The 15,663-nt window shown below is 39.8% G+C and overlaps 1 protein-coding gene across 2 annotated transcripts in view; it reads left to right on the plus strand.

Moving 5' to 3' along the window:
* The first annotated feature begins 5,336 nt into the window (after nt 1–5,336).
* Nucleotides 5,337–15,663, plus strand: part of ATOSA (atos homolog A) — a 115,236-nt gene continuing 104,909 nt past the window's right edge. Inside the window, exon 1 of one of the 2 annotated variants that reach the window (XM_060005950.1) lies at nt 5,337–5,486. The gene's annotated coding sequence lies outside the window, so the exon portion shown is untranslated. Of the gene's footprint in view, nt 5,487–8,241; nt 8,358–15,663 lie in introns of those variants that run through there. The other variant, XM_060005947.1, reaches the window with a different exon arrangement.

A 15,663-nucleotide genomic window follows, 5' to 3' on the forward strand; every position in this document is an offset into this window, starting at 1 on the left:
CTCTAGTCCAGCTTCAGCATTAGTAAAGGTGTGGTTTTATTCCCACTAGATTTGTGTGCCTCTCTCTCAACTGATTCAGAGCCTGAAGGGAGGAAGCATGGGTTTGACTGGCATCCCTAAGATATCAATGACAACTTGAGGAGACGTGCTTGGCAAAGAATTCTACCCCCTTGCTTCTCAGTGCCCCCTGAAGAACAAGCATCTATTCTGATACATTTTCTTAGCGATCTTGCCCGCCCCCCTCACCTCCACCCCTAGCCTTCACCTTCCCCCGTCCCCATTTGGACCTGGGGTTTGTCAAATGTATTCTGTGGGCCAGAGAACACCTACAGCTGGAGACGAGGACCTAGTCATTCACAAGTTATATCCTGTTCCACTCCCTTCCAGTGTCCTCCAGGCTTTGATTTGGGGCACACCGTGGATCACCAGGGTATTTCAAATGCTCTAAGAGCCCGCACCCCAAGATAGACTTAAGTCCATGTGGTTTCCTTGCGTAGTTATCAACATTAAGAGAAAGAGTGGACCATTTTAAAAATCCTTACTATCCTTTAGGAAAAACCACTGTGGGAATACCATTATTATTTATCAATGGGACCTTTCATAACCCTAAATATTTTTACCTTTCAAGCAAACATTTGACGGGTTACTTTTAAAGAAAGACACTTTTTGTTTCTCATATTACAAAGTGGGTTTAGAACAATAATTCCAGAATTCAATTACATTGTCAGAGTTGTCTGACACAAACTATTATTGCCATGGCTCATAAAAAGCAATTAAAAGAAAAAAAAAATAACCATTGTTTTTATGACTGGAAGGTTGGCTAGTGAGCTGTCATGACCATTTTCCAATTAGAATAATTATATTCCATCTACATATTTTCCACCTATGATTCAGCTTGGATTGACCTGTAATAGGAAAAGTCATGTCTCAGACTTCTGAGGACTCAGGCTGAGTAAAATACCACCCCATTCTACTCTGGCAGTGGACTTTAAAAATTAATAATAAAGCAATTTCAATAGCCCTATTTTGTAGCTGATCAAATTCTAAGCCATAAAAACTATCAAATGAAGTTAATTTGTATACCTTGAGGTAACATAATATTTAAATAGAAAGCACACATTTTCCTAAAGTCTATTGCTCTAAGATATTGCTGTTAATAAACATTTCTAAGCAAAAGTATTCTTATATCTGATGCTTGGAGCAAATGCTTAAATTTCTGCACTATTATGAGTACATATGAATGGGTGAAAATTCTGGTTGAAAATCTTTGAGGAAGGGTTTTGCTCAGTCACACAAAAAAATCATACATGCTAGACTTCCCTGGTGGCACAGTGGTTAAGAATCCACCTGCCAATGCAGGGGACATAGGTTCAAGCCCTGGTCCAGGAAGATTCCACGTGCCACGGAGCAACTAAGCCTATGCGCCAAAACTACTGAGCCTGCACTCTAGAGCCCACAAGCCACAACTACTGAGCCCACGAGCCACAACTACTGAGTCCGTGTGCCACAACTACTGAAGCCCACACGCCTAGAGCCCGTGCTCCGCAGCAAGAGAAGCCACCTCAATGAGAAGCCCGTGCACCGCAACAAAGAATAGCCCTCGCTCGCCGCAACTAGAGAAAGCCTGCGCGCAGTAACAAAGACCCAGCGCAGCCAAAAATAAATAATTAATTTTACAAATATTAAAAAAAAAATCATACATGCTCACAAAAATCTGAGATATCCTAGGTCAGAGGGTTCGCCCCAGCTCCACCAAGAACCCAGGACTGAAAATCTGGCATCTTCTGTCATCTTCTTTCTTTTTTGTTCTCCCACATCTTGGTAGTTTCTAAGAAGCTGGAAATCTTCCCTGTGTGATCTTCTCAACTGCTGTCTCTTTTTCGTTCCTTTGGTCACAGCCTTGTCACCCTTCACTGCGACTTTTGCAAGAGCCTTCTAACTGCAGTGCCCTTCTTGGACCCAGGCAAAAGGGGCCCTTGCCCTGGCCTTCCTCTGGCTGTTCCCTCCTGCACAAAGAGGATACTGCAGAGCTGAGGGAGACACCACTTCAAGTCCAAGCCCCCACTTCCAGGCCACTGTTGGAATGCTATCGTCCTAGAATTTCTTGTCCAAATAGTCCTAAGCCTACTTCCAGAGCCTGTGCAGGCTTTTTCCTGGCATCCATCCTCCCAGCCGTGAATGTTGTAACCAGTATGCACAGCCCTGGATCTAAAGGGTGGCCTGAGGGTAGCTGTTTGAGGGGGGTGTGGATGCGCAGTTTGGATGTGGGAGTGGCAGTCGCAGAGCTGGAGCATCTCAGATGAAGAAAAGGGGATGGGTGCTGGGGCAGGGCTGGGAGCCAGGGCCAGCTCTCTCTGCGATACTATATTTTGATATGAGTTTCTGAGAATTTAAACTTCAAACCTGGCTCTTCAGATTGTTATGAATGGGTATTTGTCAAGATCGGAAGATAAAACATAATTTATTTAACAATCGATCAGTTTTATCTGCAACTTTTAAATATTTTGACATATGGTGTATGGGTCTCTGGACTCTTACCCCAGTTCTACCAGTATTAGAAACAGGCCTAACTGGTCTCCCTACACGCAGAAATTTTTTCTTTTTTTTTTTTTTTTGGTTTTTGTTTTTGTCTTGGTTTTTTTAGAATTAAAATTTTTTATTTATATTGCAGTATAGTTGATTTATAATGTGTAAGTTTCAGGTGTACAGCAAAGTGATTTTAGTTATATAAATATATATACATATATCTATTCTTTTTCAGATTCTTTTCCCACACAGACTATTACAGAGTATTGAGTAGAGTTCCTTGTGCTATATAGTGGGTCCTTGTTGATTATCTATTTTATATATACTTGTGTATCTGTTAATCCCTCCTAATTTATCCCTCCCCCTCCCCCACCTTTCCCCTTTGGTAACTGTAATTTTGTTTTCTATGTCTGTGAGTCTGTTTCTCTTTTGTAAGTAAGTTCATTTGCATCACTTTTTTTAGATTACACATATATGTGATATCATATGATAGATATTTGTCTTTCTCTGTCTGACTTCCTTCACTTAGTATGATAATCTCTATGTCCATCCATGTTGCTGCAAATGCATTATTTCATTCTTTTAGATGGCTGAGTAATATTCCATTGTATACATGTACCACATCTTCTTTATCCATTCATCTTTCTATGGACATTTAGGTTGTTTCCATGTCTTAGCTGTTGCAAATAGTGCTGCAATGACACCCAGAATTTTTCAAGACAAACAACTCCTAAGCACAATGGTGAGGCATCAGTGGTGTGTTAGGTTTTACCTCTAAGAATCTTTGGAAACGTGCTTTGAGGTTTTGCTCTCAATTATTCATTTTGTGTCATTTACAAAGACGTAAAAAGAAAGCAGCTACTTTAAATGACTAATTGCATTGGTGAGTCCATCCGCATCTCAAACCAATCCAACTACTGAGGAGTCCAGAAAGCTACATGTGAGCAGAGGGCAAGTAAACCAATCGACCAACCACATTTGCATAAGCCTCCGTATAGTACCTTACCTCATTTAACCCCCATAATGCAGCTAGGGTACTATATCAGTCCCATTTGTGGATGAGAAAACAGGCTTGGAGAAGGTGAGTGAGTTAGTAAGTTGCCTAAAATCATACAGCTAATAAATGGCAGAGTCTCCTAAGGCCTGATTCCAAACTCTCGTTTCTAAGGGGTATAGGATCCAGACTTACTCTAAGACATACAGTTGCACTTTTTATATTTGGAGAAACTACCCTAGGAAAGTACATTTGGCTTCCACTTCTGGTTTGGCACAGACAAATGTTTCTTGGGAAAGTCATCCAACAGAGGTAGGCCTCAGTTTCCATCTTTGAGATAAAGGAGTTCAAGTAGATAATCGCTAAGGTTTCTTCCAGCTCTGTGGTTCTTTTACAGTCTATACCCCAGATTGCTTTTCACATTTGTGAAAGTGGCCCTGAAACCCAGGCAACACGGTGGTGTTATATTAATGAATCTTTATCAAATGGCCCCAGTTGTCCTCCGTGCCCCCAAGTGAATCAGATCAGCTGGCAGCAGTTTAATCAGAAGTTAAAAATGAACATTGAAGACAAAATGACAAACCAACAGTACTTTTTCTGATGCTGTTCCCAAACACTTTTAAGGACAAGACAACAGTGTTACAGTATTACCACAGAGTACTAGTTCCAAGGGATATTAATAGGATCTCCTTGAAAAGCGAGTTTTTTGGTCACCGTGTTAAACAATGTCAAACAGGTTTCTTTTGTGGAAATCTTTTAATACTTACATATGTTATTAGCTATTAATATCTGGGAAGATTTCTCATCTCCCGGAACTAGTGCTCAGAACACAGTTTTGCAAAACATCTTTCTAAAGCATTTGGGATCTACTGATTGTTTTCAGCACCCCAGAATTTATCCCCAAAGCAAAGTGTAGCTTTTGGTGATGGCTGTATGTACTAAACGTGACAGAAGATGACCAGGCCATTTGTTTTCTGATAAACCTAAATGCAAGAATGTCTACACAGGCCTTCCCTGGTGGTGCAGTGGTTGAGAGTCCGCCTGCCGATGCAGGGGACACGGGTTCGTGCCCCAGTCCGGGAAGATCCCACATGCCGCGAAGCGGCTGGGCCCGTGAGCCATGGCCACTGAGCTTGCACGTCTGGAGACTGTGCTCCACAACGGGAGAGGCCACAACAGTGAGAGGCCCGCGTACTGCAAAAAAAAAAAAAAAAAAAAAAAAAAGGATGTGCTAAAAAAGTTTTACTTTATGAATCTTTAGGATTTGAGATTTATCATCCTAGTATCTTAGACCCCTTTATATTGAGGATTTTTGGATTGGTGCTTAAATCACCAGCATCTTAGCATTTGAATTTCCCCAAATCGTAGTTTATTTGTCTAACAGAAAATTTCCAGGGATTTCAGAATACTAAAACTCGTAGCGCGTCCAATTCAATGTCTAGAAGCAGGGCTCATAAAATCAAATGCCTTCAGGGGCCTGACAGCTGAAAGAAATGAGTCCAGTAGAGACTCGGGAGCCTGGGGGAAACTAGAGAGTTCCAACAAAATTACTGGTTGTAACTTCTCCTAGAGGAAAGTGACCTGTTCCCAACTTCCCTTCTAAAACTTTAAAGTTTACCTATTGCAATGCCTGCCTTATGCCAGATCTCTTTTACAATCTCCAAAGGACACTCAGAGCCCTGGGTCATCCCCACAATCTGAATTCTTTGGATGTTGAAGCATGGATTCAAAGGTTATTGTCAAATTAACTCCCTGAGACTGCTAAATACGCTGGTGCCACAGGGCAGTCTTGATCACACACCTCAGCAGAATATTAGTCTGAGAACTAGAAATGGATTGTTTGCTCCATGGAATTTCATCAAGTTTCCAGGAATAAAATCCTTTTATCAATTCATAAATGTGACTCAGGTTCCTGAGAATTCTGGACTCTGTGACTGACAGCTTACCTCCTCTATCAACACGTCTGGTATGTACATTTATAGCAATCTGTGAACAAACAAGCAATTTCTTGTTTATTGTTTTAAGATACAGTTTCACTCTTTCTGACTTACTTCACTCTGTATGACAGTCTCTAGGTCCATCCACCTCACTACAAATAACTCAGTTTTGTTTCCTTTTATGGCTGAGTAATATTCCATTGTATATATGTGCCACATCTTCTTTATCCATTCATCTGTCGATGGACACTTAGGTTGCTTCCATGTTCTGGCTATTGGAAATAGAGCTGCAATGAATATTGTGGTACATGACTCTTTCTGAATTATGGTTTTCTCAGGGTATATGCCCAGTAGTGGGATTGCTGGATCATATGGTAGTTCTATTTTTAGTTTTTTAAGGAACCTCCATACTGTTCTCCATAGTGGCTGTATCAATTTACATTCCCACCAGCAGTGCAAGAGGGTTCCCTTTTCTCCACACCCTCTCCAGCATTTATTGTTTGTAGATTTTTTGATGATGGCCATTCTGACTGTCATACAGAGTGAAGTAAGTCAGAAAGAGAAAAACAAATACTGTATGCTAACACATACATATGGAATCAAAAAAAAAAGGTTCTGAAGAGCCTAGGGGCAGGACAGGTATAAAGATGCAGACGTAGAGAATGGACTTGAGGACACGGGGAGGGGGAAGGGTAAGCTGGGACGAAGTGAGAGAGTGGTATGGACATATATACACTACCAAATGTAAAATAGATAGCTAGTGGGAAGCAGCTGCATAGCACAGGGAGATCAGCTCAGTGCTTTGTGACCACCTAGAAGGGTGGGATAGGGAGGGTGGGAGGGAGACACAAGAGGGAGGAGATATGGGGATATATGTATATGTGTAGCTGATTCACTTTGTCATAAAGCAGAAACTAACACACCATTGTAAAGCAATTATACTCCAATAAAGATGTTAAAAAATAAAAGATACAGTTTCAGCACTATTTACAATGGTCAAGACATGGAAACACCCTAAATGTCCATGACAGATAAATGAATAAAGACAATATGGTATATATATATATATATATATATATATATATATATATATACACACACATATATATATATAATGGAATATTACTCAGCCATCAAAAAGAATGAAATAATGCCTTTGCAGCAACACGGATGGACCTAGAAATTATCATACTAAGTGAAGTAAGTCAGAAACAGAAAGACAAATACCATATGATATCACTTATATGTGGAATCTAAAATTTGATACAAATCAACATATCTACGAAACAAAAACAGACTCACACACATAGAGAGCAGACTTGTGGTTGCTGAGGGGGAAGGGGGGAGGGGAGAGAAGGAATGGGAATTTGGGATTAACAGAGGCAAACTATTATGTATAGGATGGATAAGCAACAAGGTCCTACTGTATCACACAGGGAACTATATTCAATATCCTGTGACAAACCATAATGGAAAGGAAAATGAGACTATGAAAAGGAATATATATATATGTATAACTGAGTTTCTTTGCTGTACAGAAGAAATTAACACAATATTGTAAATCAACTATACTTCAATAAAATCTAAAAAAAGATACAATTTCAATTAATTGATTATTATTTTAATAGTTGTCTTTCCTTCTAGACCTGAAGCCTCCTTGGGGGAACCTTTACCAGTCTTGTTTGCTGTTAATATTTCCTGTGCTCAGCACAGCAGCTGGCACACACCAAGTACACACTAATACTCAGTCAATGAATGAACAGTGTCCCATTCATTTAGCCAGTGAAGGTACATTAAACACCTACTGTGTCAGGTATTAAGCTTGAAGGTGGGGATAATATTATGAGCAATACAGGCCCAGCTCTGCCCTCATGGCACTTAACCATCTAGTGAGGGGAGGGGACTGGAGAAATACCCAAGTAAACAAAGAAACTCGATACTTTCAGGTAGTGCTAATAACGATGAAGAAAATCAAACAGTGTCCTGTGGCTGAGGGGAAAGTCAAGGGAAACCCTTAGAAAGACTGTTACTCAATGAGCTGACTAATGAATGAGGGGGAGCCAGATGTTTACGCAAAGGGAAGAACAGTAGCAGTGGGATGAATGTTCCAGGCACAGAAATAGCCAGTGCAAAGGTCCTGAGGCAGAACTCACTTGGTTTATTTATGGGATATGGTTCATTGAGAACACAGTGTAGCCAGAGCACAGTGGAAGAGGGTCACATGGTAGGGCAACAAGTGGAGATGTTGGCAGAGGCAGAACAGGAAGGACCTTGGAGGCCATGATAGAGTTTGGCTCCAGGGGCTGCAGAACAGCAAGCTGTTAACAAGAGTCAAAGGAGCTGGTCGGCCCAGGCCTGTCCCTCGTGGACCTAAAATGACATATAGATACACATACAACAGGAACAGAAACTACACTAGTTACAGCTGCAATCTCCCAGGTTGCAACCTCTCACACCAGGCCTCTGAACTTTAAGACACCTGACCTCGCTGCTGCCTTTCTTTGGGATCAGCTGCCAGCAATACAACTCACTAGCTCCAGAAATTTAGAGGTCTGAGTTCTTGTGGGGGCATAATTGTCATTATCATTACAACAATAAAAAGCACCCTGAGCTGATTTATTGTAGGTTGAACGAATCAGGCTGAAATATCAGGAACTAGGCATTAACAACAAAACTACTTGGGGTTAGCAGCTGCGACAGTCCAAGAGCCCCCTCCTCCCTCAAGCCAGAGCTCCCAGCCTCTCTAATGAACGGGTCTCCCCCTCCTACACGCTCCGCCCTCTGCCTATTTACAGCTGAAGCAGCAACCTAGGCGGCTGCTCCTGTCTCCAGACTCCCAGATCCTCATCTTATCTTCTGTGGCAGGGAACACTCTGGCCTCTGTGAACAAGACCTAGTGGGTATGTGTCTGGAGAAAGGGGGGAAGAGGAAAGGGGGAATGGGTGTAAAAAGATAAGAGATGGGAGGTTGTGGTTGCGGCGATGTGGTTGGAGAGACTAGGCAAGGTGAAGGGATTTGTAATCAGATGAGGTTAGAGTTATCTGGAATATTCAAGGGGGATAAAGTAGAAATTGGGTACAATCTTTGGAAGGGTGAAAGGGACCTGTATACATTTTATGTTAAAAGGTCAATGTGAAAAATAATCCGTAACTTGTCGTGTTATAACCAATAGCTTGGTCCCTTAAGAGAGACAGCCAACTTCGAGCTTTGGGGCAAAGTTTCACAAATTCGCGAAACATTTTATGTGAACTTTTTATTTGATAGTAACCGCGCTACTGTGCAAAGGCCAATGATTTTGCAATGATAGGTGACCAGCAAGAGCCATGCAGTTTAATACATACTGGGAAAGGGGTTCCAGGCCAGTTACCATGCCAAATGTGAGATTTCAAAATAATCAATCATGAGATTTGGAAGTTAAAAGGGAATTTAGACATCCTTTAATCTAGAGGGAACAAAACTGACCCACTTGCCTGAACATGTTTTGCATGTGAAGGGGTTCAGGCAGGCACGCTGTCTCCATTGGCCCAGTCCTCACTGCTCCCTAACACTCACCTCACATGAGCCAGCTTCAGGAATTGTGGTACTTGGTTGGGCCCTGGAGGATTTGAGGTTGTGACACTGGTCAACTAAGAAAACTCATGTTACTAGGGAGGAAGGGAGAAGTCTCCAGTAATATGTCAGTGAAACAATTAGCTATCTGTGAACAATGGATAATATGGGGGTGAATGACCTAAGGGTTAATTTTAAGGTAAGAGGCTTGAGGAGAATTTGTTCAGACCAATTGGAATAGGAAAAAATTATACAGTTTTAAATCTGTGCTAGTCTTGCTTTCCTAAAGCAGTTTAACAGAAACTCTCTCTTCAGTCCCAACTCTTTTATGAGGTAGATTTTACAAATATAACTATAGCCACTTTACAGATTAAAAAATGGAGGCAGGGCTTCCCTGGTGGTGCAGTGGTTGAGAGTCCGCCTGCCGATGCTGGGGACACGGGTTCACGCCCCGGTCTGGGAGGATCCCACATGCCGTGGAGCGGCTGGGCCCGTGAGCCATGGCCGCTGAGCCTGCGCGTCCGGAGCCTGTGCTCCGCAACGGGAGAGGCCGCAACAGTGAGAGGCCCGCGTACCGCAAAAAAAAAAAAAAAAAAATGGAGGCAAAGTGCCTTAATTTAATACTCACATCTTGATTCAGAAAATCCTCCAAAACCTGAGATCTGTTATGAAGTCAGTCTGATAAGCTAGCTTCGTAAATCGTGCAAGCAGGAAAGTTAGTGTCCTGCAGTTTAATAGCAATGACCCCGTCAAGTGTTTTGGTCCTGAGAATCCCAGGATTAACTTTCCAGCAAATTATAAAGGTAGTAAAGATCTCTCTTCTCCTGTTTCTTCCCTCTCTTTACATGTCAGGAATTTCTTTCTTTCTTTTTCTTTTTCTCAATGCCTCTCTTTTCCAAAACAAGAAAATCTCTTCCTAGTTTTTTCTTAGTCCTTTAGAGTTGTGGATTGTACTGATTCATGAACTGATTATACAGTAACATGAATGCATTTCCATGTTTGTGTTACTCTGGCCAATTATTTGCATTTGAACACTTTATTTCAAAGAGAAGATTTGTTCTCTACTTAAAGGGTTAAGACTCAGGTGAGAAGTTTATTTTGGGTGAGGAATAGGAATCAGGAAGCGGCCTTTACTCTCAAGTCTATCTGAAAATGTACTTGATTCACTTTTCGGAACCTGAAAGAAAGTCCCCTTCCTCCCTTCCCTCCCTTTTCTGTTGAGAAGAGGCCGGTTAGGACATGTAAGTGAGAGGAGAAGTTTCCGGAAGGGGTATGCTGTTCTGGTTGAAGAGTCATAGTACCCCGAGCTGCTGAACAGGACTGAGAGGCATTAGCCTTCCCTTCCTTTTGTTCATTTTTCATTTTCTCCTATTTAACATTTCTCCTAAATTAACATTCACTAGAATTTCCCGAGGGTAACTACACTCCTTTTTTTTTTTTTAAATTTTTTTTTGAAGTATAGTTGATTTACAATGTTGAGTTAATTTCTGCTGTACAGCAAAGTGATTCAGATATATATACATATACATTCTTTTGTAATATTCTTTTCCATTATGGTTTATCATAGGATATTGAATACAGTTCTTTGTGTTATACGGTAGGACCTTGTTGTTTATCCATTCTATATGTAATAGCTTACATTTGCTAACCCCAAACTCCCACTCTACCCCTCCCTCAACCCCTTTTCCCTTGGCAACCACAAGTCTGTCCTCTATGTCCGTGAGTCTGTTTCAGTTTCATAGTTACGTTCATTTGTATCATATATTAGATTCCATAGATAGATAGATAGATTCCATATCTGTGATATCTATGGTATTTGTCTTTCTCTTTCTGACCCTTTCTTGAAGTCCCAGAAAACATCCCTAGGCCTCCTGTGGTTCCACCCCCTGTTGACAAGGTTTCTATGACATAGAGCTAGTGTAGAGATGGGACTAGGATTTTCCTGGCTATCCAAAGCAAAACTGCTCTCAGGAGTATATGTCAATTCCAATCTCATATACACACTACTGTATTTAAAATAGATAACTAATAATAACCTACTGTATAGCACAGGAAACTCTACTCAATACTGTAATGACCTTTATGGGAATAGAATCTAAAAAAGAGTGGATATATGTATATGTATAACTGATTCACTTTGCTATACAGAAGAAACTAACACAACATTGTAAATCAACTATACTCCAATAAAAATTAATCTAAAAAAAAACTGCTCTCGGGCTCACATATGAAAGGCAAATGAATTTAACAATATTAAACAGACTTTTATTTAACTTTTTTTTTTTTTTTTACTGAAACGTTGTAAGAATAGTACAGAGAACTTCTGTGTACTCTGTACCCAAATTTACCAGGGTTTCAACATTTGTTTTATCATTCTCTCTCTCTCTTCTCTCCTTCCCTCACAAAGCCCCACCACTATTTTGCAATTTTTTTTTCACCCATTGGAGAGCAAGTGGCAAATATCATGGGCCTTCAGTGTTTATTTCCTAAGAACAAGGATATTCTTTTACATAACTACAATATAATTAACAAATTCCAGAAAGTTAATATTTAATAATAAAATAATCTAATCTATAGTCTATATTCCAGTTTTGTCAATTGTCCAAATAATACTTCCTTCACCATATAAGATCATACCATGTCTGTAGTCTCCTTTAATCTGGAATAGTTCTTCAGTCTGTCTTTGTCTTTCATGACACTGACCTTTTTGAAGAATGTAGGCCAATTATGTTATACATTCTTCAATTGCTTTATCTAGTGTTTCCTCACTAGAATTCAAATTATGTATCCCCAGCTAGATCATTACTTGGTGATTTTGTGGTCTCCCCAGACTATCACATCTGGAGACACATGATATCTGTCAGCATTTATTGGGTGATGTTAATTTCAACCACCCAGTCATTGTTTATTTCTTCACTATATATTCATTGCTTGTACCCTTGCAGCCAATCAACAATCTTTGGAGACAATGAGACCATACAAATACCCTGCTCCTCATCAAATTTTCCCACTAGATTTAGCATCCACTCTTTTCCATGATGGTTGCAAAATAGTAATTTCCCAGTTATACCACCACTGACTCTACATTTATTAAATGACATTTGTTGTAAGAAAGAGCTTTCCCTTCTATGACACTCTTTGTTTGTTTACAGCTTTAGTGATATAATTCACCCTTTTGAAGTATACAATTCAGTGGTTTCTCTCCTTTTTTAAAATTATGGTAAAATATACATAATATAAAATTTACCATCTTAACCATTTTTAAATTATAGTTCAGCGGTATTAAATACATTCACGTTGTTGTGCAACCATCACCATCATCCGTCTCCATAACTCTTTCATCTTATAAAACTGAAACCCTATACCCATTAAACAATAACACCCTTCTCCCCTCCCCTGAGCACTTGGCAACCAACACTAATACTCTCTGACTTTATGACTTCGTCTACTGTAAGTACTCTCAGTGGAATCATATGGTATTTATCTTTTTGTGACTGGCTTATTTAACTTAGCATAACGTCCTCAAGGATCATCCATGTTGTCTCATATTGCAGAATTTCTTTCCTTTTTAAGGCTGAATAATATTCCTCTGTGTGTGTGTGTGTGTATTTACAACTTATACATACCACATTTTCCTTATCTATTCACCCATTGATGGACACTGGGTTGCCTTCAAGTTTTAGCTATTGTGAACAATGCTGCCGTGAACATGAGTATACAAATATATTTTCCAAACCCTGCTTTCAATTCTCTTGACTATACACCCAGAAGTGGAATTCCTGAATCATATGATAATTCTATTTTTAATTGTTTGAGGAACTGCCTTACTGTTTTTCACAGTGACTATGCCATTTTACATTCCCACCAACAGTGCACAAGGTTTCAATTTCTCCACATCCTCACAAACACGTGTTGTTTTCTCTTTCTTTGGTAGCAGCCATCCTAATGCGTGTGAGGTGGTATCTCATCATAGTTTTGATTTGCATTTCCCTAATTATTTGTGATGTTGAGCATCTTTTCATGTGCGTATTGGCCATTTGCATATCTTCTTTGGAGAACTGTCTACTCAGATCTTTACCCATTATTGAACTGGGTTGTTTGGTTTTTTTCTTGTTGAGTTTTAGGGGCTTTCTATATATTTGGGATATTAATCCCTTATCACATATGTGATTTACAAATATTTTCTCCTACTCTATGGGTCACCTTTTTCTTCTGTGGGTAGTGTCTTTTGATACACAAAATTTTTTTAATTCTCATGAAGTCTAATTTGTCTGTTTTTTCTTCTGTAACCTGTGCCTCTGGTGTCAAAATCTTGCAAGTTCTGAATCTGGCTGGTGGGTAACTGAGTGTACATTGTACCATTTTCTCTATGTGTATGGGATTTTTCTCCTGTTTCACCCTCCTGGGCTCCCCAATCCTGCTCTGCCCACCCTGGCTCAATCTTTCTGGGGATAAGGTCTGTCTCCCCGCTGGAAGATGAACCCCATGAGGGAAAGGCCTGGGCTGTCTCTGTTACCACCTTGTCCTCAGCATCAACCGGCACAGTGTGACAAATTAGATGAACCAGTGAATGAGTACCTTCATTGTGTAGAGAAGTCATCATGTCAATTGAAAAGAAAATACTAAATATTGTGTATCAGATTTCTACTTTGGACCAGACTTATGCTAACTGCATTATATTATTAATAGTTGTGATTAGTAGTAACGACACCAAATAATAGTTAATCATGACAAGCCATGAAATTACTTGCTTTTCTCTAAATGCTCCACCCCCTTCAGTCATACTCCCGCCCCCCATGCTCACCCTCCGGTCATATTCCTTCCACCTCTCCTCCATTTCCAATTCTTCATCCATTACCCTTTCCTCTCCCCCTTAAGAAGTAGAGGATTTAAACAACACAATAAACCAACTTGATCTAACAGACTTACACAGAACACTACCCCAAAACAGTAGAACACACATTCTTCTCAAGTGTACATGGACATCTTCCAGGGTAGACCACATGTTAGGCCACAACTCAAGTCTCAATAGATTTAAAATTAAGATATCATACAAAGTATCTTCTTTGACTACAAATGAGATGAAGTTAGGAATAAATAACAAAAGGAAAGCTGTTTATCTATTCACATGATAATGGGCATTGGGTTTTTCCAGTTTAGAATTACCACAATTAAAGTTGCTATGAACATTTGCACAGAAACTAAGACCCAACACAACCAAAAATAAAAAATAATTAATTAATTAAAAGAAGGTTCAACATAAAAAAAAAAACAAACAACTTCTATTTTCATTCTCCCTTTTACTCATCCAAGAATAACTTTCTTATTTTTTCCACTGGGTCAACCAGCAGTTTGTTTTGGACTATATTAAAACCATTTTCCAAATGGCTTTGCCATGGTTTGAGTTTCCCTAAACACTACCACTTCTGCAGATATGACCAACTTTATTTTACTTAGTGAGTGATAACGTACATGCAGCAAAGTGCATAAAGTACACAATCTTAATCATATAGTTTGAGTTTTTACATACGTATACATCTGAATAACCACCATTGAGGTAAAACTGTAGAATACTTCCTGCACCCTATGAGATTCTTTTGTGTACTTTTCATTCTTTTCCTTGAAGGGTTAATCACTATTCTGACTTCTAAAAACATCTATTAGTTTAGCTTGCTCTTAAACTGTATGTAAATTGAATGACATACTAGAATTTTTTGTGTGTCTGGCTTCTTTCATGCAACACAGTATCTATGAGATTTTTCCATCTTGTGTTGGAGACTTTCATTTTTAATTGATGGGTAGTATTCCGTTACATAAATTATCATAATTTATTTATCTGTGTGATGAATATTTGCATTGTTTCATATTTTGGATATTATAAATAAAGCTGCTTTGAATATAATGTACAAATTAGAGGGCATAGGCATTTCTTTGGGGGATAAAAAATGGAATTGCTAGGGCTTCCCTGGTGGCACAGTGGTTGAGAGTCCGCCTGCCGATGCAAGGGACACGGGTTCGTGCCCCGGTCCGGGAGGATCCCGCATGCCGCGGAGCGGCTGGGCTTGTGAGCCATGGCCGCTGAGCCTGTGAGCCATGGCCGCTGAGCCTGCGCGTCAGGAGCCTGTGCTCCGCAACGAGAGAGGCCACAACAGTGAGAGGCCCGCGTACTGCAAAAAAGAAAAAAAAAAAAAAAAGGAATTGCTATATCCTAAACCAAATGCATATTTAACTCTAGTAGAAACTAACAAATGGTTTTCCAAAGAGATTGCATCATTTTGCAGCTCCCACCGACAGTATATGAGATTTACATCCTTGAAAACCCTTGATATTGTCAGTCTTCTAAATCTTAGCCTTTCTGGGGAGGGAATAGTGGTCTCTCACTGTGGTTTTTTATTTTTATTTTTTATATTGGAATATAGTTGATTAACTATGTTGTGTTAGTTTCAGGTGTACAACAAAGTGATTCAGTTATATATACATATATGTGCGTCTATTCTTTTTCAAATTCTTTTCCCATTTAGGTTATTAGAGAATACTGAGCAGAGTTCCCTGTGCTATACAGTAGGTCCTTGTTGCCTATCTATTTAAAATATAACAGTGTGTACATGTTGATCTCAAACTCCCAATCTATCCCTCCCCACCACCCTTCCCCCCTGG

The sequence above is a fragment of the Delphinus delphis genome, chromosome 2, assembly GCF_949987515.2.
Source record: "Delphinus delphis chromosome 2, mDelDel1.2, whole genome shotgun sequence".
In the NCBI taxonomy this organism is placed as follows: domain Eukaryota; kingdom Metazoa; phylum Chordata; class Mammalia; order Artiodactyla; family Delphinidae; genus Delphinus; species Delphinus delphis.